This window comes from Malania oleifera, chromosome 2 (assembly GCF_029873635.1).
Source record: "Malania oleifera isolate guangnan ecotype guangnan chromosome 2, ASM2987363v1, whole genome shotgun sequence".
In the NCBI taxonomy this organism is placed as follows: domain Eukaryota; kingdom Viridiplantae; phylum Streptophyta; class Magnoliopsida; order Santalales; family Ximeniaceae; genus Malania; species Malania oleifera.
In genome coordinates this window covers 23,773,388-23,797,523 of record NC_080418.1, presented here as the reverse complement: position 1 = coordinate 23,797,523, position 24,136 = coordinate 23,773,388, and the positions used below count along the sequence as shown (strand labels likewise).

Genomic DNA, 24,136 nt, shown 5'->3' with positions numbered 1-24,136 from the left:
CTAGAGTAAATGCAATGGATCCTATTTTAAAAAGAAGCAAGAGTGCAAAACAATCAAAAATCAACACTAAGTTGCTAAAAGGTTTAAGAAGTAAATTAGGAAAAGTAGTTGGAAAATTCCTAATTTATAATCAGATTCCAACGAATGTAGCTAACTCTCCATTTATGTAGTCTATGTTTGATATTGCTGCAGAGGTTGGAAAGGGAGTGAAGGGTCCATCGCCCTATGAGGTATCTAAAATTTATTTGGAGCAAGAGTATTGAGAAATGAAAAATAATATATCTTCTTTTGCTGGAATTTGGAAGGAAAGAGGTGTAACCCTTATGTGTGATGGTTGGTCAAGAACAACTAGAAAACGCATTATAAACTTTTTAGTTTATTGCGATAGAGGCATCGTATTTCATAAGTTAGTTGACGCCTCTGATGTGCTAAGCAGAACTGCTGAATATTATTTTAGGTAATTTTATAATTTTAATTGTATATGCAAATAGTATTATGAACTTGTATGTTTTTAATTAAATAGTAGTAATTATTGAATCTATAATTTCATTCCAGATTAATTGGAGCACCTTTAACCTCATCCATACGTAAACAAGAAATAGATTAAAGTACATGAGACTAGAAAAACTTGTTTCGTACATTACAACATGAGGTTAAAGTTAAGACATACAATGAGAAAAAGCCAACAGGAAATTGAAGATGGTTTCAATCCTATCAATTTGGACTACATTTTCGAAGAAGATGATCATTTTGAGTCAATGGTTAGAGGAGAGAGAGACACCACTACTCGATGGTTAAGACAATTCAAATTGGTTAAATGAAGAAGTTGGTGGTACTGCAAAAGGAGGTGATCAACCACCAATAAACGTGCATGATGATTCAAGTTCAAGCCCTAAACATACACAAAGTGATGAAAATCTTGGTTTGAGCCCACCAAGTGATGATGATGGTGGTAGTGGTGCTAGAGCTGGGGTTGGGGGGGTGGTAGTGGTGGCGGCGGCAGGGGCGGCGGTATAGAATATGATTATGGATATGACATAGGGACATCATTTGTAAGGGATATATATCCTTCTAATCATTATGGACTACATGATATACTTGAAAATTATGACTTAGGTATTCTTATAGGGAACCAATCTTCACAACCCAGGAGAAGGAGTGCTAGGGGTGACCCTAGTGATTCTGCTGAAGATTCATATGGTGTGGTTCGTAGTTTTGGCAACTTTGGTTTAGATGGTTCATCATCACAATCATATGGATCTCATCCAGCATATACACATTATGCATCTCGTGACTCACATTTTTATCTTAGTGGATCAGGAATTCCAAGATCTAGTGAGTCTTCTTCTACACACTACCCAGAGTCAGCTCCAACCCCAACTTATGGATATTATTCAAGATATGGTCAAGGAGGAGATTATGCACCTCCTATATCAATTGGATCTTCTTCACCACTAATACACTTTTAGGAGCAATAACAAAATGAAGCAAACATGGGTTTCTTCAGCTATGTATTTCCACAAGAGTGGAAAGATAATTCTCAATCCCAATCTCAAGATTGAGATGCAAATTAGGAAGACCCTCCACGTCATTCATTTTGGTGGTGACATGTGCTATATTATAAATTTGTAAAATTGTATTCATGTATTCAATTATTGATATTTGATACCAATCATTTTTCAAATTCATATATGTGTATATTAAGTATTGAATCATTTTTAGTAACTTTATGTCTTTAATTAATTGATTATTCGTTTTAATTACATTTCTACATCTTTTTACCCATTAAAGTAATGCAAACTATCAAAAAAAAATATGCATTTTTTTTGTAAACAGCGTACTAAAATTAATATAAAAATTATATTACCTATTAAAAAGCATTTGTAGGTTGAATAGAAGCCATCAAAATTCATTAAAAATCATGCATTAATGGATTTCATGCTTATTTTTCAATTTTGGCATAGTTGTGCATGCGTGAAAAAAATTCACGGGCATTACACCCGCCACCATTACGTGACGTTACCTACGACTGCAATTTCGAACCATGCTACTCATTCAAATAGTTGGGGTCCATGTAGAGTCAAGAATTTGACTGGTCATCAATATTTTGTGTTCTTTGTGGATAATTTTTCACATATGACCTAGATCTATTTGTTAAAAAATAGGTCCGAATTTTTGAATATACTTGCTTAATTCTACCAAGAAATAAAAACTCAGTTTGGCATCAGCATTCAAATTTTTGATCTGATAATTCACTTGAATTTGTTCAAAATGAGATAAGTCTTTTTGCTTGGCTAGATGGATTACTTGACATAGCATAGTCTCTACTCCTTCATATGCATGTTCCTAAAACCTTTTGGACTGATGCTCTTTTTATAGCTTGTTTTATGCTTAATAGGAAGCCCTCAAGAGTTCTAAAGGGACAAATCCCCTTCTCCATCGTGTACCTATAAACATCCACGTTTTCTATTGTGCCTTGTGTCTTTGGGTGCAAATGTTTTGTTCATGTTCCACATATTGGTCAAGACAAGTTCTCTCCTCATGTTGTTAAATGTGTCTTTGTTGGGTACTCAAGAACTCATAAGGGATATAGATGTTATGATCTCCACACTAATAGGAAATATGTTAATGTTGATGTCACCTATTTTTAGGGGACGTCCTATTTTTTCAGTGCCAAGTCCTCCTTGGGTGAATCTATTTTAATTCCATCAACATTCTTTGGTCCCCACCTCTTGTGTTGATCCTCCTGCTTCTATCCTAACCCTCTTGAGAAATCTTTTGCCACTGATTCAGAGAAGCAATTAAAGGTTTATGAATGACTAAAATCAAAGACAAACATCACTTTCACCATGTAGGCGTCTTCTCCGCCCATCACTAATTTGAATTTTGGTTTTGGAGATCCATCCCAATGTGACTTGGATTTGCTCTTTGTTCACCAAAAAGTTACTCAACATGTGCTCAATAATCCTTAGCCACTTATATTATCACTTATTATTTTTCAGTTCTTCACCTTCCTAGTTCTATGCATTCTTTTACCTTGTCTATTTCCTCAGTTTCTATCCCTTCATCGCATGTTGAAGCACTTGCTAACCCGGGGTGGAAGCATGTAGTGGATGTAGAAATGGATGCATTGAACTCAAAGGACATAGGACTTGGTGGATATCCCTCTTGGTAAAGAGTTGGTTAGGTGTCGTTGAGTGTACACCATCAAACATCTTCTTGATGGCTCTATCAAACAACTTAAGGCTCGGTTGGTTGCCAAGAGGTACACCCAAACACATAGTATTGATTATTTTGAGGTCTTCTCTCCGGTTGCTTGATTAAATTATGTTCATGTATTGATCTCATTGGAAGTTAATTTGATTGACCCTTATATCTGTTGGATGTGAAGAATGATTTCTTGTACAAAGATTTGCAAGAGATGGTATACATGGACCAACCTCCTAGATATGTTGCTCGAAGGGACAATGGTAAAGTATGCAAGTTTCATAAGGCTATTTACGGTTTTAAACAAACTCTTCAAGCTTGGTTTGAAAATTTTAATATTGTAGTTTTTTCATTTGGCTTATCTAGCGCTACTCTAATCATTCGGGTTTTGTTCGCAAAATGGAGACAGGTGTGGTACTTCTAGTAGTTTATGTCAATGATATCATCATTGATAGCAACAATATTAGGATTGCGGTTGTTAAGCAATGGTTTCAAGAAAAATTTCAAATCAAGGTTTACTTTCTTGGTATTGAGATTGTACGGTGTAGGAAAGGGTTGAATCTATCTCAATGAAAATATAAGCCGAACTTGCTAAATGAGACTGATTTGTTGGGAGCTAAATCAGCTTATAATCCTATGGATCCCAATGTGAAGTTGTCTAGGGGTGGTAGATCGACTTTTAATACAAATGTCAATATAGACCGTTGATTGGCAAGTTGTCCCGGTATAAATAGTCATTATCTGGTCTTCCACTGCAAGAGGGTCCGATTGGGATTGTTTGAGCAATTCTCACAATCGTTGACCTCTTGACAGAGTCTAGGTAAAATATAAATTCTCGTGATTTGTGTATTCACAAAGTTAATAAATATCTACTTGACTATCACTAGACCTAACATATCTTAGACTTGAGTCACTTGACATATCTTTTGCAATGGGGGTGGTGAGTCAATTTGTGGAAAATCCCAAACAACAACATTTGGATGTTGTTTGTAGGATTTTTCAGTATCTCAAAGGCTCTCTTGACAAAAGTTTGATATATAAATGTAATAGAAATTATTAGATTGTAAGATACTCTAGTGCAAATTAGGTTGGATTTATTGATGATTGAAGGTCTACTAATAGATATTGTACATTTGTGGGAGTTAATCTTGTTACTTGGAGTAGTAAGAAACAAACTACTATAGCAAGATCTAATGCTGAAGTGGAATATCGAGCTACGGCTCATATTGTGAGTGAGCTTGTGTGGCTGAAGTCTCTTATGTTAGAGATGGGATTCTTGGTAATGAAGCCAATGGATATATTTTGTGTTAATCAAGTTGCCATTTATATTGTTAGCAATCTAGTGTTTCATGAGAGGACAAAGCACATAGAAATCGATTGTCATTTCGTGAGGAATGTTGTGTTGAAGAAATGATGTAGGACGGGGAGGGGTGGCCTAGTCCTACTAATAACCCTCAAGCCAACACATACACCAGAAACACTTTAAATTGAGAATTGAATTAACCAAACGTAAACAATATAAATTAGGCTATGATTCACATGTTTAAAGAATTTTGAAAAGATGTATAGTTTGTCCAGAAATTCGGTTCCAACGGTTCTTTCACAAAGGAATCAAGTTATATGCTGTAAAGAAGCTATTTCAAAGATTCAAAAATATAAGTTCTATGTTAGCATAGCATTATTCCCACAATTGACAAAAGTGTAAAAATATTGAAATTTAAAGGATCTGGGTGACTTCAGTCGCCTGGACTTCAGGGTCACTCGCTTGAAGAATTTGGGAGCAGAATTCCAGATTGGCAGTAGCGGTTCAGTCGAATAAGCCAACGACTTCAGTTGCCAGAACTCCTATGGGTTTTGAATAAAATGCAGGAATTCAAAGGCTATTTTCAACTAGGACTATGGGCTTCAAACAAGAGTTCACAACCAGTTAGGGGCTTATGAAAATATCAATCTTACTAGATAAAATCGTTGGATGATTTTATATGGTTCACCACAAACTCCAATCACACCAAAAAATTCCTTGGAACAAGCTTTGAACAAAATGACAAATTGAGTTGCTGTGTGAATATAAAAGTGACGTGGGATGAGAGGGAAGAGATGGTGATAGTGTCGCGGGATAGATAGTGGTCTCTCACCACTTGATCTCTAAAGAAAACGCGTAGCCTCACACTACTCAATCATAAAGATTGGACAAAGCTAACAAGCTTCAACAAAAGGATTTCTATTTCAATATCAATATCTACTGCTAACATAGTTCTTACAATGCTAAATATAAAGACTAAGCACAAAAGGACAAGACAATAACTCTTACACAAGCATAGGGGGAACAAGGCATGGGAAAACACACATGGGGAAACTAACTATTAAACACACAACTTACTAACACATTTAAATCCTAACACAACTTACTAACACTCTCACATGCAAACAAGTTGTCTTGCAATGTTACATTAAATACAAAACAAAAGTCAAAAGGAGGCCCAATCTATGTGGGAACCAATGGAACCGGTGGGGCCCACATAGGTCTTGAACTCGGACTTGCAACAGCATATCAACTGAGGTCTTCTCGCACCAAAATTCTTTAAGACACTCCAAGCATACCTACAAAAGAGTTACAAACCAAAGTGAACATCTAGAGGCCGTCCACGTGTCACCATGTTGGTGAAGGAAAGGGGTAAGACCTCCTGATTCCCATCAAGAATGTTGTGAGGACTCCCTTCGTGAAATCTTGTCAATCAGTTAGGCGATGTTTTCATGAAGCCTTTATTTAAGCCCACCTTGTCTAATGTTTGCTACAAGTTAGGGTTAGGTGATATTTATACACCTCCAACTTAAGGGGGAGAGTAAGAAGAGAATATGTTATTTTTTAATAATTAGTTTATGTCAACGAGGGCATTTTTGTCCTTATAACTTTATTATTATTAATATATAAGAGGGCAGGCCTCGAGTTGTGCGGGACTCTAGGAAACTGCTGCTCAGTTCTTTCCTCTCTTTTTCCCTTCTTTTCCTCTTCTCTTCTCTCCTCTTCTCTTTCCTCCAAATCTAACTTTACCACAAAAATTTGTTAAACTCTAATGTCATGTTTAGTTTGCAGAATGGAATGGGGTAAGAATAGAATGGAATGAAAATTTTGAATAAAGAGCATAACAAAATCAAATGATAAATTTGATTTCATTCTTCTTGATTCCATTCTATCCTATGTACCAAAAATGCAATAAGGGTGTAGCAATAAAGCTTGACATCATTCGTGTGGGCATCAGAGGAATCTTTACAATTACTGTTGTGTTTAAGGAAAAGGTTGCTAAACTAAAAACGTTGTTCCTAAAGCAAAATCCTATAAAATGTAGGAGCACACATTCCTAGATATTAACATATACAAGGCCCTTGTCTTCCTTTGTTACCCCCTAACACTGTCACCCCATGACACAACACACGTTGAAGACTGAACTAACCACATAAATAACGCACTAATTCGAACAAGTGTTTGCTTTTCTCACCAGTGCCTTCAAATGTTGTCATAGCTAATGATATAGATTCACTTCAAAAGGAAAAATTGAATTTCTTCATGAGATAAGTAAGGCACTAATGTTCATGTTGTCAAATTCTCTATCTTTTTATTTCATCGATTTACAGAGGTATTGTACAGATTAGATAGATTAACAACCCTTTCCTTGGCAATACAGATTTTATGGCTATAATCATGATAAAATCATGATACAGATTTTAGGAATCATAATCATTGTTAATCCCTTGATGGAAAGGATTTTGCAGTTATGACTATTCCTATAATCCCTCTGGTTGGTTTATTCCCATAATCTCTCTGATTAGTTTATTCCTATAATCTCTCTGATTTGTTTATTAATTAACAAACTCACGCCAACACTCCCTTTCAAGTGGAAGCATCCAACTCTTCAATGCACAAATTGTCTAGTGAGTTGTAAAAATTCTTCCTTAATAAGGCCTTTGTAAGAATATCTGCCAGTTGATCTTCGAACTTAACGAATGGAAACCAAATTATTTTAGCTTCGAGATTTTCTTTGATAAAGTGTTTATCAACCTTCACATGTTTGGTACGATCATGCTGGATAGGATTGTGAGCAATGGCGACAGCTGCCTTGCTGTCGCAAAAGAGATCCATCTTGGAGGTAGGAGCAAACCCAATTTCAGTTAGAAGTCTTTTGAGCCACAAGAGTTCACAAAGTCCTTTAGCCATTCCACGGAATTCTACTTCAGCACTTGATAATGCCACCAAATTTTGTTTCTTACTTCTCCATGTAACAAGATTCCCCTCGACAAACATGAAGTCACCTAAGGTGGATCTTCTGTCCCTGGCATCCCCGCCCAATCTGCATTTGTATAACCAGTAACTTTGAGATGATTATTTTTCTAAAACATAAGCCCTTTTCCCGGAGAGGATTTTAAGTATCGTAAAATCCAAATCACTGCTTCCATATGATCCTTGCTAGGTTGGTGCATGAATTGACTTACCACACTTACTGCGTAAGCAAAATTTGGACAGGTATGTGAGAGGTAAATAAGTTTACCGACTAATCTCTGGTACCTCCTTTGTCCATTGGCATTTGGCTTGGATATTCACCAAGCTTGTGGTTCTGAATGATTGGAATGTCTGCTAGCTTACAATCCAACATTCCAACCTCAGCTAGCAAATCAAATACATATTTTCGTTGGGAAAGAAATATACCTTGCCTTGATCTAGCAATCTCTATCCCCAGGAAATATGAAATATACCTTGCCTTGATCTAGCAATCTCTATCCCCAGGAAATATTTAAGTCCTCCTAGATTTTTCATCTCGAACTCAATCGCCAATTGTTTCTGAAGCTTAGAGATTTCCTCCGTATCATCCCCTGTGATGATTATATCATCGACATATGCAGTTAAAACTGTTATCTTGCCCTGTTGGTGATTCAGAAATAATGTATGATCTACATTACTTTAGCGGAAGCCATACTTCTTCATTGCCAGACTGAACCGTCCAAACCATGCTCGAGATGATTGTTTTAGTCCGTACAGTGCTCGCTGCAATTTGCACACAACTTAAGCTTTTGAAGATGTTGCGTAACCTGGAGGAATATCCATGTAGACTTCCTCTTCAAGATCACCATGGAGAAATGCGTTCTTTACATCAAACTAATGCAGTGGCCAATCCAAGTTGGCGGCGAGAGATAACAAGACCATGACTGTATTTAACTTAGTTACGGGCAAAAATGTTCTTGATAATCTACGCCATATGTCTGAGTATATCCCTTTGCTACCAGCCTCGCCTTGTATCATTCTATAGATCCATCTGCTTTTGTTTGATAGAGAAGACCCACTTGCACCCGACTGTTTTCTTTCATTTGGGCAGTGGAACCAAGGTCCATGTTTGATTCTTTAGTAGTGCCCCCATTTCTTCCTCTATTGCCTGAGTCCACTTGGGATCTGTTAACGCTTCCTAAACTGTAGTGGGAATATGACATGTGGAAAGCTCCTTTCCTCAATGTATGGTGAGTATCTGTTTGGTGGCTTGCCACGATTATGCCTGAAAGGTAAGATATACCTAGCAGAAGTATCGATGTTATTCATAAATAACGGCGTAGTGGAATTGCTTACCTTGGGGATATTCTCAAGAGATGGGTCTGCAGGCACTGAGAGATAGGGGGATTCTGGTTCGTCTCCTGATGGTGTGAGCTCATTTGCTAAAGGCCCTTTAGATTTAGAGGATATGTCCAGCTCTAAGGATATGTCCGTTGATTCCTCACCAATTATTGGTTTGTTATTCTGATCTTCAAGCCAGTCAAAACTCAGCCAATTCAACTCTTCATCCAGTGTCTCCCCCCGAAGGGAAGAATTGGATGTCGAAGAAGGATAGAACAGTTCGGACTCCATAAAGGTGACATCCATAGTCACATAGGTACACTTGGTAACAGGATGATAGCATCGGTAGCCTTTTTTATGTGCAGCATAGCCCAAGAAGAGGCATCAAGGAGCACATGGGTCAAGTTTGGTGCGTTGGTTCTTAGGGAGGTGCACATATGCCACACACCCAAATATGCGAGGAGGGGTCATGAGGGCCGTAGGTAAGGAGACCGAGGCTGACAGGGACTAGAGTGGGGTATTAAAATTTAAGATTTTTTATGGAAGTCGGTTTATTAAACGCACGACAGTGGTAACAACATCAGGCCAATGTCATGCGGGGACATGAGCGCCTAAGAGGAGAGCCCGTGCGGTTTCAAGAAGATGCAATTCCTTCGTTCACCGACCCCATTTTGCTGAGGGGTCTGGGGACATTAGGTCTCGTGGATAAGACCATGATGTTGAAAATAGGAATGAAAGTGGTGATTAACATATTTACCACCACTGTTAAAGCGGAAAATCCAGATCTTAGCGGAAAACTGAGTCTGAACCATAACATGAAATGACTGAAAAACACATAACACTTCATCCTCATGTTTCATCAAATATAGCCATGTCATTCAGGTGCAGTCATCAACAAATATGACAAACCAATGTACACCAGAGAGGGTGAATATAGGGGAGGACCCCTATACATCAAAATGAATTGAAGTGAATGGTGTATCACTTTTATTCATACTTAATGGATAAGTAGCACGATGATTTTTGGCTAAAATACAAGTATCACATTTAAATTCAGAAATATCCACGTTGGAGAATACATCAGGAAACACATGTCGTAAGTAACAGAATGACGGATGTCCCAAATGCCACAGCCAAACCAGTCGAGCTTTGGAACCAGGTGAAGAAGACACGTTATGCGCACGACCCAAACTAAAATCTTCCATGTAGTACAATCCCCCCCTCTTAGTACCACGCCCAATGATCTCCTTGATGAGAATATCCCGAAGAAGATAAAAATCAGGATATATTAGTACCACACAATTTAGATATGTAGTAACTTGGCTAATAGATAACAACTTGTGGGATAAAGAGGGAACAAATAGAGTGTAGGATAAATGAAGAGAGGGCGATAGGGTTACAGATCCGACCCTTGCGACAGGTGAGACCACTCCATTAGCATTCGCAATGCTAGTGTGCCTTGGAGATGAGCGGTGGAGGAAATTTGCGAGATCAAAAGTCATATGATCTGTGGCCCCAGAGTCGAGGAGCCAAGCACCACTATTCACATCATAGTGATGACTAAGGCATGACCAAGGTTACCTGGGTCCACAGGAGAGAAGGTATCGCCACCATCAAAATAGGTAGCAGCCACTGAATCCCAAACCGGTTCGGCCGTGGGAAATCTAATGAAATTGTTCATTAACGCCAGATCCATGGAGTTGATCAGCCAGCCTTTGACAATGGTGTTGACCTTATAGGTCACACCCGATTTTGATAATGACAAATACTTAGGTATTTAATGGCTTTCAAGTGTATGTGCAGGTTCATTTTAGCACATCAAATAATGACACATGAAAGCAAAGCATGAAGACCCTGAAGATTAGTTTCATGTTATAATTCATTTTATGTAATATGGGTCTGTAATAGTAATTAGAATCTAAGGTTTGTAATAATTATCTACATATCATGCATATAGGATCTGTAAGCTCAAAAATGTCATAGACTGACCATAGGGACTAGGGGTGAGCAAACGGTCGGTTCGGCCAAATTCGGTTAATTAACCGAATTAACCGAAATTTTTGGTTAATGAGAACTGTTAACCGAACCGACCGGATAGAGGGGCCTCACCAAACCGAACCCGACCGAATTACCTTTTCGGGTAATTCGGTTAACTGAATTTAACCGAATTAATTTAAAATTAATTAATAAAAACATAATATAATTGTAAATTTTTTTACCACATACTAATTAACATATTAACAAATTAACATATACTAATTAACACTTTAACAAATTAACATATTAACAAATTAGCATATACTAATTAACATATTAACAAATTAACATATACTAATTTCTATTTAAATTTTAATTAATTATTAAATCGGTTATTTTGGTTAACCGAATTAACATTCCTCTTAATCGAACCAATTAACCGAACTTTGTAAAACCATAACCGAACTGACCGATCTTGTGTTCTTAATCGAACCGAACCGACCAATTTCAGTCGGTTAATTCAAGTTTCCTCGAATTATGCTCACCCCTAATAGGGACCGAATGACCTTAGGACACCCTTCAGTCGACCGACGCCAGGTTTTTGGGCGTACTCGAAAAGACCCTAGGTCCCTACACAAATACACAAAATAGTCCCCATATCACATATATTATTAGGGGAAACAATTGAATTAAAAATTAGACTTAATAGGAAAAAATTGAGAGAGCTCAGACGACCGAACCCCAGGGGTTCATTTCACCTCAGGCGACCGAACACATTTTGACCATATCTTCCCCGGGCGACCGAATCCCTGATCTGACACCTTTTCACTAACCCGAGCGCCCAAACATTACGTTCAAATATCCCTCGGGCAACCGAATTGGCAAGTTCGGGCTACCGAACTTAGCTTCGAACACCCGAACCGCGAACAGAAACATTCTGCCTTTTGTTCAGCCAACCGATCCCAGACTTGGGCACCCAAACTTCGAAAAAACACTTTTTTGGTTGAGTCTATTCAGGCGACCGAACCTTGAGTCGGGCACCCGAATCACGTGGGTTAAATTAATTTTTACTGAAGTTAAAAATAATTAAACAGGATTAATTTTTCTAAACTTTTTTAACAAATTTAAGAATGCCCTATGTGTCCCCCAATGGTTATAATTTTTCCATTCTCTATATATAGGGGCTCATTTGCAAAATTAAGAGGTGATTAGCAAAAATCATTAGTAGAAAATCCTCTCTTTTTCAAAAACTCATATTGCTCAAAATATTCTCAAATACTTATTCCCTTGATACATTTTAGCATTGTGAGAGCTTATTGAGTGGGCTAGTGCTTATTAGAGGTTGCTTATACTCCCATTATTTTTCTTGATTGATTGTCATTGTTTTTGGGGAGTCAAGCAAGAGTTTTCCCACAGATTTTTATTAAAAAATCTAGTATTGGGAAAAACTCATTAGCTTAAGGGTCTTTGCATTGTCATTGCAAAGATTCCTATAGCTTGATTTTGTTGTGCAAAACATTTTTCTACAAGCTATATTATTCTTTCAAACAACTCTTGAGCATATTACATTGAAGAAAATATTTTGAGTTGTTCTGAATATTTGCAGCTTCTTTGAAACCCTGATTTATTATTGAGATTTGATATATACTATTTCAAAGAAATAGCATGATTAGAACACTCTTGAGCATATTAGTGATAATACCTTATTGAGTGTTGCTTGCACAAAATCACATCACTGAACTTACATTTCTTATATTGTTGATGTGTGGTTGATTGAGTATACTGTGCATATTGTAGTACATACCTGCTTAGTCGAGAAGCACATTTCCGTGTACAAAATTTTATATCATTTGTTGTATTCCAAGTGTTAGCATGAAAAGGAAGACTTGCCCTGTTGAATAGTCCCGAACTGGTTTAGACTTGGTTTGGAAAGCTAGGTGCGCCATCCTGATAAGGCGAGTTGGTTGAGATCAGCCCCGTTAATTGACCTGATTGTAATCGGTGCTGCTCCACCCGTTAAGTGAGCTTTAGTGGAATCCTCGGACTTACGAGCTAGAGGCGGGAACGTAAGCAGTATTGGCCGAACCTCAATAACATATCGTGTGTGCACTATTTACATTTCCGCAATTTACTTTGTGCACCTGTATGTTTATGTTTATCGTTTAAATATTTGATTGGAATTGTGAATGCATAGAAAGACCCTAAGTTTGTGAAATACTGCTTGTTAGATTAGTTGAACCTAGGGGATTAATTTTTAAATACCCAATTCACCCCCCTCTTGGGAATACACCAAAGCTAACAAATGGCGTTGTCAGTGCACCACTTGCAGAAGGACGGGTCGGTTGGAGATGGTGGAGGTAACTTGCTATTGATGTAGCCCAACTTGTCTTTGCCAGCTCTCAAGAAACTTGGGACCATAAAGCATAGTTGGAACTATCCAACTTGATGCCAATCAAAACAGCCGCAGGTTTAGGAGGCATGGTCGGGGCCTGAGCTTTGGACAAAGCTTTGGCCATCTTGGTGGTAAATAATTCAGAGAGGAGCGTATTAGGATCAGTGGTAGAGTCACTGGACTCAATCGGAATTTCATCGTCGTCTCCCATATGAGAAGGGATCGGGTAGAAGGAGGCTATGGGCTAGGGTCAACGTGAACTGAGAGCCAAATATCGTGTGGCTATGATACCATGTCAAATTCTCTATCTTTTTATTTCATCGATGTACATAGGTATTGTACAGATATATATAGAGAGATTAACAACCCTATCCTTGGATATACAGATTTTATGGCTCTAATCATGCTAAAATTATGATATAGATTTTAGGAATCATAATCAAGGTTAATCCCTTGATGGAAGAGATTTTGTAGTTATGACTATTCCTAAAATCTCTTGGATTGGTTTATTCCTATAATCTTTCTTATTTGTTTCTTAATTAACAATTCATGCCAGCACATGTATGGGGTCGTCCCTAAACCTTGCTTGACAATGTTCATAAGTAACAATTCATGGGTATGCATAAGCCTACCTTTTCATCAAATGGATAAGCTCATGACCCCTTGGCTTCATACTCCATTTTGTGTCAATTAGAAGGCATACTGATGCAGGACGAGAAGCAGGTATTTGATGGATCATTGCGACCCAATTTGGAGCCTATGTCAAAAAATAAGGCCAATGGTTTATTGGGTCCGAAACCATATGTGCTTAGTTACTTATTTAAGTATGTGTGTGTTGTTTACTAGTATAAGGATTATGCATGTTGGGGAGTTGTTTGTGGTATTTGTGTATTCTAAGGGTATGTTTGTAATGCAATGTAGTTTTAGGGGTAGGTGTGTAATTTCATGTGTTTAGAGGCTTTCTTATAAATAGTGTGAAAACCATGTTGTAAGCAGTTATTGTTGGATTTGAATTAAAGTATATATGAGTTTCCCTCTTGTAAGAAAAGAAAAAAAGAAAGCAATTTTGTAATTCTGAACAATTTGAAAATTACAGTTATGTCCCCAATTTTTGAAACCCTAACTTCCTGGAATAAATTTTTAACACCACCACCACTATAAAAAATAGAACCTCTCAACACCCTCCCCCCTGAAATTTAAACACCATTTGAGTGGCCGTGAAGCCCCACGCACACCTGAAATTCTCCAGCTGCCAACCTCTCCAAAATACAACCTTGCAGCTGTCGCAAATGGGGTTCTACCATATTCCCCTCCTACTACTATACTCGTAAGAAATTGGTTCCAACCATATGAAATTGGTGTTTTTTCATGAGATTTTGATTTAAAGCACGATATTTTGGTTCTAGACTTGATATTGAGTAAGTAAGTGCGATAATTGGTATGAGAAGCAAGAAATTGTCGCTTCCAGCATTGGAAATCAAGTTTTATTGCTGCATTTGTGAGATCCGTGAATGAATTTGTTTCATTTCTATGTGATACTCAAGATTAAAGGTGACTTGAAGATTGTTCTTAAATAATTGAGGGTGAAGTTTGTGATTTGCATCATATAATTGCATTATGGTGACCAATGTTGAATTTTCTGTGTTAGAAGAAAATATAATATTTTAGTAATTAGGTTGTGTGAGTGAGGATATTTTTGTCCCTAAATATTTATATTCTTATCAACATATAAGAGGCAGGCCTAGAGTTGTACGTAAAAACCTCCAAAAAAAAAAACCTACAGATTGTTTCTTTTCTCTTTCTTCTCTTCGTCTCTTTATCTCTAACTATGAGTTCTGTGTTTCCTCTTTGGTTCTTCAATTTATTTCAAATTAACAACATGATATCAGAGCAATTTCCCTGAACGTAATTAATATGACCTATTACAGCCCTCTCTTCCTCTCCTTTTTCTTTCTCTCCCTTGTCAACCCTCAAAGTAGAGAATTTGTTCTGCTTTAAGAGTCATTTAGGGTTTTTTCTCTCTTTCTCCTCTCAGCCTTAAGCCACTCTTATGGGTGTTGTGTCGCTTATGGTAGTTTGCTTGTGTAAAAACTGCACCCTACTGTTTCTTCCAGACTGTTGTTACTGCTCTGATGTTTTCTCTGATTGCTGGTCCAGTGATGATACTGTTATGATGCTCTAACTGCTATTTTCGTGCCCATCTATGCTCCTAGCTCCTTCCAGGTTGGTTTTGGAGTGTTCAAAATACTGTTTTAAGTGCCTTCGATGCTCCGTTATGGTCTGCACAGTTATCTGTGACAAAAGTGTGGCCTTCTCTGCTCTGTGTGCTCAAAGCCAGCTTTGACAGGATTAGTGAGAAATTATTTATGCCTATGATTCCTATTAGTATATTTTGACTTTAGTTTTGTGCTTGTTGTCAAAAATGGAAATGCAGAGAGAGAATCGAAGAGGATTTCAGAGAAAAGGAGGGAAAGAATACTCTCTGTATTTCTGTATATCTTTCAGCAAGCGCACAGTGTGTGCTTATATACAATTGCCAAAGATTATTTGTAACTAACTGAGAAAATACAATGCTGCCCTTTATATGCAGCTGGGCAAGGAAAAAGAGCAACAAACTGAGGGAATAATAAAATAAAAGAATATGGAAACAGAATGGCAGACGTCAGTTATTCAGATGTGCCATGTGCTGTGTGCTTGCTGAAGGCATCTCCAATACCCCCCCCCCCCCCCCGCGCAAGATGGAGTGTAAAGATTTACGACTCCCATCTTGGATAAGTGAGAAGAAAGGACTTTTGAAGGCAAAGCCTTGGTCATGGTGTCAGCAAGTTGAGCAAAGCTAAGGACATAACGAGTGCAGAGGCTTCCATCTTGGATTTTGTCATGAATTAAATGGCAATCGAGCTCGATATGTTTTGTTCTTTCGTGGAAAACAGGGGTTCGCAGCAATGTGGAGGGCAGCTTGATTATCGCAGTGAAGTATAGCAGCCTGAGGATGAGGAACCTGAAGAGCAGATAAGATGAACCGTAGCCATGTTAATTCAGAACAGGTAGCAGCCATTGATCTATACTCTGCCTCTGCCGATGAGTGTGAAACAACCGATTGTTTCTTAGACTTCCAAGAGGTAAGGGAAGAGCCAAGAAAGATGCAGTAGCCCCCGACAGATCTTATGGTGTCAGGGCAGGAGGCCCAATCCAAGTCACAATAGGCCTCAAGTTGAAAAGAAGAAGAACCGGGGAGAAGGAGACCTTGACCAGGGGCACCCTTGAGGTATCGAAGAACCTTCTGAGCTGCCAAGAGGTGGGAATCAGAAGGGTTGGCCATGAATTGGCTTAAAGTTTGAACACTAAAGCATATGTCTGGGCGGGAGATAGTGAGGTACAGCAGGCGACCAACAAGTCTTCTGTAAACACTGAGGTCTGATAAAGGAGTACCGGTGGACTTAGTGAGTTTAAGGTTTTGGTCCATAGGAGCCTTAGCAGAATTGCTGCCCAGGGTACCAGAATCTGCTAATATGTCTAGTGTATATTTCGTTGACACAAATGTATCCCTTTAGATAACCTTGCAATCTCTATGCCAAGAAAGTAGCGCAATGTGCCGAGGTCCTTTATCTGAAACTTGCTATGTAGGAAAGCCTTGAAGTCAATCACAGCATTGAGATCATTGCTGGCGACAAGGATGTCATCAACATAAATGAGTAAAATAACAATGATGCCATTTGTGTTGCGGGTGAAAAGGCTATAATCAGCTTTGGATTGAGAGAAACCAGAGTCAAGCAAGCAGTGGAGAGTTTAGAATACCATTGTTTCGATGCCTGTTTGAGACCATACAAACTTTTGAGTAACTTGCAAACTTGGTTGGGAGAACCTTTCTTGTAGCCAAGAGGCTTGGTCATGTAAATGTCTTCATGTAAATCCCCATGTAAGAAGGCATTGTTGACATCAAACTGATGTAAATGCCAACCCTTAATCGACGCAACAGCTAAAAGACATCTCACGGTGACTAGCTTTGCAACTGGAGAGAATGTCTCTTGGTAATCGATTCCGTCAAGTTGAGTGTAGCCTTTAGCTACCAATCTGGCCTTTAATCTCTCAACACTGCCGTCAGAATGGTATTTAATTTTGTAGACATATTTACAGCCAATGGGTACCTTACCAGGAGGTAAAGCAGTGAGTTCCCAAGTATGGTTTGCTTCCAAGGCAGCCAGCTCAGTATCCATAGCTTGACACCAACCGGGGTCCTTAATAGCTTGTTTAAAGGTTTGTGGTTCAATGTGAGTGGAGATAATGGATGAAAAGGCTTTATATGGAGGGGAAAAAGATTGATAGGAGAGAGTATGATGCAGGGGGAAGGGTTTACCTGAGGAAGACAGCAGCTGCATGTTCAACTCTGGGATGGGAGCAGCAAGAGTAGTTTGGTAGGCAGTGGAAATCCTGCAGATAACTGGGTGCATTTCTGGCTCTAGTGGACCTGCGAGGGAGGAGAGGAGAGGTGGATGGTGGGGGAGAAGCAGGGGAAGAGGAAGGAGGGGTTTGGGAAAGGGGGTGGGGTACCTCGGGAAGGGTAGTGGTAGGTGAAGATGGAGGAATAGGGGAGGAGGAAGGAAGCTGGTGGGAATTAGAGGAAATGATAGGGTGTGGCATGGTGGTGAGGGGAGGGGATGGAGAAGAAAGAGAAGGGGAAGATGTGTTGGGGAGGAGAGAAAGGAAGGGAAAAGTTGTTTCATGGAAGTGGACATCGCGAGATAGAAACACTTGCTCAGTTTGTAAGTCAAGTAATTTATATGCTTTAATGCTGAAAGGATATCCTGAAAAAACACATGCTCTACCACGGGGGTCAAATTTCTTCCTCCCATGAGAGAGTGTAGAGGCATAAGCAAGGCAGCCGAAGACTCGTAAGTGGTGGTAACTGGGTGGGATATGGAAGAGAGTTTCATAAGGGGTTTTATTATGAAGGAGAGGTGTGGGGGTTCTATTAATGAGGTACACTGCTGTAAGGACACAGTCAGACCAGAACTTGAGGGAGAGACATGATTGGAATCGTAAGGCACGAGCCACATTCATGATATGTTGATGTTTTCTCTCAACAACCCCGTTTTGTTGGGGTGTTGCCACACAACTTCTTTGGTGTATGATACCTTTGGTTTGATAGAAATCTTTCATTTGGAATTCAGACCCATTGTCACTCCTAAGTATCTTAATTTTTGTCTGAAATTGTGTTTCAATGAGATTGCAAAAGGTGACAATACAAGTTCTAGTATCAGATTTATTTTGAAGCATGTAAACCCCAGTTGTTCTAGAGAACTCATCAACAAGGGTAAGGAAGAAACAGGATCCATCAGCTGCAATGGTGGAGTTGGGACCCCAAATATCACAGTGGACAAGATCAAAGGGATGTAAAGAGGAGTGCTCAGATTGTGGAAAAGGAAGACGATGCTGTTTGGCTAAATGACAGACAGAACATGGCATTTTGTTATTGTGTTTCAGAGTGAGAGTTACAATGGGGTCAGTAATTAAAAATAATCTGGAAGGAGAGATGTGGCCAAGTCTGTAGTGCCATAAATCTGAACAAGAGGTTGTCTGAGTAGTAGAAGCAGAACGGAGGTGGTCTTTGTGGAGGAAAGTAGGACAAGCATCAACAAGAGCAGAAGGTGACACCCGTGAGCTGAGTAGATGATGAAGCCCACTTCTGACTTCACCCATCCCAATTGTTGTCCAAGAAGCTAAGTCCTGAAGATAGCAAGAAGCAGACAGAAAAATTAGGCAGCAGGAAGCATGTTGAGCAAGTTGTTTGGCATAAAGTAAGTTAAAATGAAAAGAAGGCACACACAAGACATGGTTCAGCACTAAGTGCTCAGAAATTTGCACAACACCAATGTGGGTAACAGGGACTGCTGTGCCATTAGGTAACTTGACGTGGTAAGATACAGCAGTGGTTATGGATGTGAAGAGGGAGGAACAACAGATCATATGATCAGTTGCCCCTATGTCAATAATCCAAGGTGGGGTATGTGAGTCATGAAGTATCTGTGTGTGTGTGGCTGAACAAATGGCCATACCAGAAACCCGAGAGGTGTTGATATGACTGGAAGATGGAGATGGAGAGGGCCGAGCAGCAGAGAGAGCAGCCATGGGTGAGCTGGGTTCCTTGGGATGCAAAAGAGCAAGAAGTTGCTGATATTGGCTCTTGGTAAAATGCCATAGATTCAGTTGGAACAACCTCATGATCAGCCTCAGGAAGAGCACTGGAGTGGGTGGTAGTGGCTGCAAAACTTCTGGGTTTCCCATAGAGCTTGTGTCCAGGGAGTGGCCGTGTAGTTTGTAACATTTAGCAACAATGTGGCTAGTCATGTGACAATGTGAAGATAAAGGGGGTTCAGCATTGCCCATCTAAAAACAATTATCAAAAGAGTGGCCTGGTATCTTACAGTGGGAGCAATATGCACGGCTGGTTTTCTGGGCATTTAAGTTGGAAGACTTGGGGGTGTATTTTGTGGGATTGTATGTAGGTTTGGCCATCATAGCCAAAAGGTCAGAGGGGGCAGAGGAAGGAATGAGTTGGTGTTGTCGTTCTTGTTGCTGGACCATGGAGAACACGCAGTTAAGAGGTGGTAGGGGATCAAGGAGCATAATCTGGTCTCGTGTTTGAATAAGAGTCGGACAATCCCATGAGGAATTGAATGACACAATCACAGTTGTAACGATCATGAAGGATCTTCAATTTTCCACAGTCACAGCTGGGAAGGGGGTCATAAACAGCAAGCTCATCCCACAAACCTTTGAGACGACCAAAATATATAGCGACAGAATCCTGACTTTGTGCTGTAGCAGCTAAATCACGTTTAAGTTGAAAAATGCGAGGACCATTTTGTTGAGTGAAACGATCCCAAAGTTCCAACCACAGCATTCTGGAATCATCAACTAAAGCAAGGCTTGATTTCACAGAGGCACTTGCAGAATTCTGTAGCCAAGACACAACCAGATCATTGCACCTCTCCCAGGCCTCAAGAAGAGGGTCTGAAGAAGCAGAAGGTTTAAGAAGCGTGCCATTGATGAATCCGAGTTTGTTCTTCGCACGAAGAGCTCGGCTTACAGCACGCGACCAGCTGACATAATTATCAGCAGTAAGGAGGTCAGAGACCAATGCAGCAGCAGGGTTATCACCATTCTCAATTTGGAATGGGTTAAAGGGGTCAGAGAAATTCAGGTATCGGTCCGGAGAGTTCTTCTCATTGGAGAGTTTGGAAGTATCATCCTCTCCAACGCGAAGTACCTGTGAATCCTTCTCTGATACCATGTCAAAAATGGAAATGCAGAGAGAGAATCGAAGAGGATTTCAGAGAAAAGGAGGGAAAGAATACTCTCTGTATTTCTGTATATCTTTCAGCAAGCGCACAGTGTGTGCTTATATACAATTGCCAAAGAATATTTGTAACTAACTGAGAAAATACAATGCTGCCCTTTATATACAGCTGGGCAAGGAAAAAGAGCAACAAACTGAGGGAATAATAAAATAAAAGTATATGGAAACAGAATGGCAGGCGTCAGTTATTCAGATATGCCATGTGCTGTGTGCTGTGCTGAAGGCATCTCCAATAGTTGTAGCTTCCTACTCAACTCTTGAACTTTTGAGATTCGAAGTAATGTTCTGTGCCTATGTACGCTGCCTGATTTCGCTGAGTTGTTGCGTTATTCATTCCCTATATTGGTGTGCACTTATTGTAGTGTATAAGAGGTGTTTTTTATGGTCTCTATAGAGAGAGATTCAGCTTATATTGTTATCGTACAGATCACAGCCATCAAGCTGGATGGATCCTCCGACTACCTGTTGTAGTCTCCGGCAACGCATGTGTATACTAATGCGAAAGGGAAGTCCATGTACTCGTTGCATTCTCCTCCATCTCCAGACTTTAAGGATTATAAATATTGGATGAAAGAGAACGAAATATTGCTAGTGTGGTAGTGGAGTAGCATGGAGCCATGAATTGTTGCGAACGTGATGTTTCATAGAATAGCGAAGGCCATATAGGATGATCTTTGTGAAAGCTGCTTACAAGATAAAAATCAAACTCATTTTTTACCTATATGAGAAGTCCTTCAAATATGACCAAGAAGGTAGGTCCATTACTAAGTACTATAGCACTTTGAAGGGTGTGCAGGAGGAACTCAACATCTATCAACCAGTTAGCTCTGACAATGAGATGATTAAGGGGTGAAGGGTAGAGTTTTTGGCTACCAAGTTTTTGTCTGGGCTGAGTCCTGAGCTTCAACTCATTCGTGATTAGATTTTGCTAGAGAATCCATCTCATCTATGAATGAAGCATATGCCAGAATTTAGTGTATCACCAAAATCTTCTTCTCAAGCTTCTTCTTGTGATAGTTTAGCCATGGTTAGCACCATCTCCAACTACGGTAATGAAAGTGTTGGAGAGTTTAGGATGGAATTTGGAAAGTAGTCATGGCCGAGGTCGTGTATTAGGACGAGGAGTTTATCATGGCATTTACCACATTTGCACACATTGTGGTAAGGAAAACCATACCATGGATCGTTGTTAGGATCTCCATAGGAAACCGATGTGGGCTAATAAGTCTTTTGCCGAGGATGATCCCACCATTGAAACTTCAAGTGCACATGTCCACTCCACTGGAGAGTTGAGTACATCATTTACTATGACCCATTCAGGTACAGTTGGGCTTCTTGCCTTTTCATCCTCTTCACTATGGGTTATTGATTCTGGTGCATCCTCCAATATGACAAGTAGTCCTAATTTATATGAGTCCTTCAAACCAAATACTTTACACTATAATGTTACTCTTGTTGCAGTTACACCAGTTTTTGGTTGTGGCAATATTCTTTTGTCTCCTTCTATGCCTCTTTCCTCGGTGTTATATGTGCCCAAATTTCCCTTGAACTTGTTCTTAGTCAATTAACTAAATCTCATAATTGTTCTATGACCTTCTTTCCTTTTAGTTGTATTATTCATGATCTCTAGACGAAGAAGAGTATTGGTGGAGGGCTTAAGAAGGATGGCTTGTACTATTTTGTTGGTGATGGTAGTAGATCTAGTTCTTTTCATACAACTTCCTTAATTCTACTCATGGTGTTTCAGTGGCACTCTTGTTTGGGTCATCCATCTCTTCAAAAGCTACAAGAAGTTTTTCCAGTGTTCAAGTATTTTTCTCATTTTGAATATTATGCATGTTAGTTAGGAAAGCATGTTAGGGCATCTTTTCCATCTAGAATCGAGTCACACAGTAAATCATTGTTTTCTTGAATTCATTCAGATATTTAGGGTCCATGTAGAGTCAAAAATTTGACTGTTCATCAATATTTTGTCTTTTATGGATGATTTTTTATATATGACCTAGATCTATTGGTTTAAGTACAAGCCTAAATTTTTGAATGTATTTAATCAATTCTACTAGGAAATAAAAACTTAATATGGCATTGGTATCCAAATTTTTTGATCTTATAATGTACTTGAATTTGTTCAAAATGAGCTTCTGTCTTTTTGCTTGTCCAAAGGAATTATTTATTAAGCATCATGTATACATACCTCTCATCAGAATGGAGTAGCTGAAAGAAAAAATAGACATTTACTTGATATAGCATGGTCTCTATTCCTTTATATGCATGTTCTTAAAGAAAAAATAGACATTTACTCCAAATCAGCAAAAAGCAGTGGTTTACTGCGGTTACCATCTGGCGTGGTATTGTTGTGAATGATTATAATGTAAATTTTTGTGGCACCCTCAGAGTGGTTGGCTTTCTGTACTCTGGGCTGGCATCCCCTTGATGCCCTTTCCTTTAGTGATTAAAAAAAAAATTATGTATTAAGAATAAACCATAAATATTAACTGCCACTAATTTTGTGAAGCAGCAATCAAAAAAGATTCATGTATTGGAATTTCTTAAAAGACAAAAATATGATAAAAGGAAGATATTTTCCATCATCCACAATGTAGTGCGAAACTGCAGATGCAATTTTTTATCCCAATGAGGGGAAAAAAGGAAGAGAAAGACGGAAGCAGGAGGATGACAGAGGACCACCCTTTGTCTGAAAGGATTCAAAAGTCTTTTTTCAACCAAAAGACATTGCTGGAAACAATATTCAAGAGCCATATCCAGTTCCACGATGGCTAGCTGCCTATTTCTAAGCAAGGAATCACGGACACTGGCACAGAAACAAGATGACGCTAAATGGTGATATGGCACCGCTGCACCTTTAAAGGGGAAAAAGAGAACTGAATGCAACTGGTCTCACCCCCTGCCGCGGGGGGGGTGAATAAGTCAATCTGAATTAGCTTTGAAAGGAAAAAAAATATACTCACACCTCTTGAAATATGCTCCTTACGACAAATGTCTCCTTTAACTCCAAAAAAAGTGACACACAAATCCCCTATTTACAAATGGTCCCTCCATTAACAAATAGCTGAAAAATTTTAATGGATTGGGATCATGTGCATTATATGTGAGAAACTAATGGATTTTTTGAACAAAATCATTAATAAACAAAGAAGATAATGAATATCTTGGTTTTCTTAAAGGGCCCAACATGATTTATGGAGAAATTAAAATGCTTTCAAGCTAGATAAAGTACCAATCTTATTTTAAATGTTAAAAGGTCTACAAGCACATAATATATGCCAGCTTGCAATTTATGCTGAATATGTTAGGATTGATGGAGGGGCCAAGGTAACCCTTATTCTTTCTAGGAAGACTTCTTTCTAGGAAGACTGTATCATGTTTTTTTGAAGAAATTCTCATCATTTGAAATTTAATAATAAGAAACTCACCCACCACTCTGTTTATTAGGCACATAAGTTTTTTTTTTTTTTTAAGTGGTAGCAGTCCTATTAGATACCAAGCTAGCACTAAACATATCACTAGAAAATTTAGAAGAAGCTGAGACAGTGCAGTTGCCACTGCAATATTCAAATTAGTAATTTTTGTGGAATAAGCAAGC

General features: G+C 38.9%; 1 protein-coding gene across 5 annotated transcripts in view; it reads right to left on the bottom strand.

Moving 5' to 3' along the window:
- LOC131149857 (pentatricopeptide repeat-containing protein At2g27800, mitochondrial) overlaps positions 1 to 24,136 on the bottom strand; it is a 32,322-nt gene that overhangs the window by 6,227 nt on the left and 1,959 nt on the right. The window lies entirely within an intron of this gene.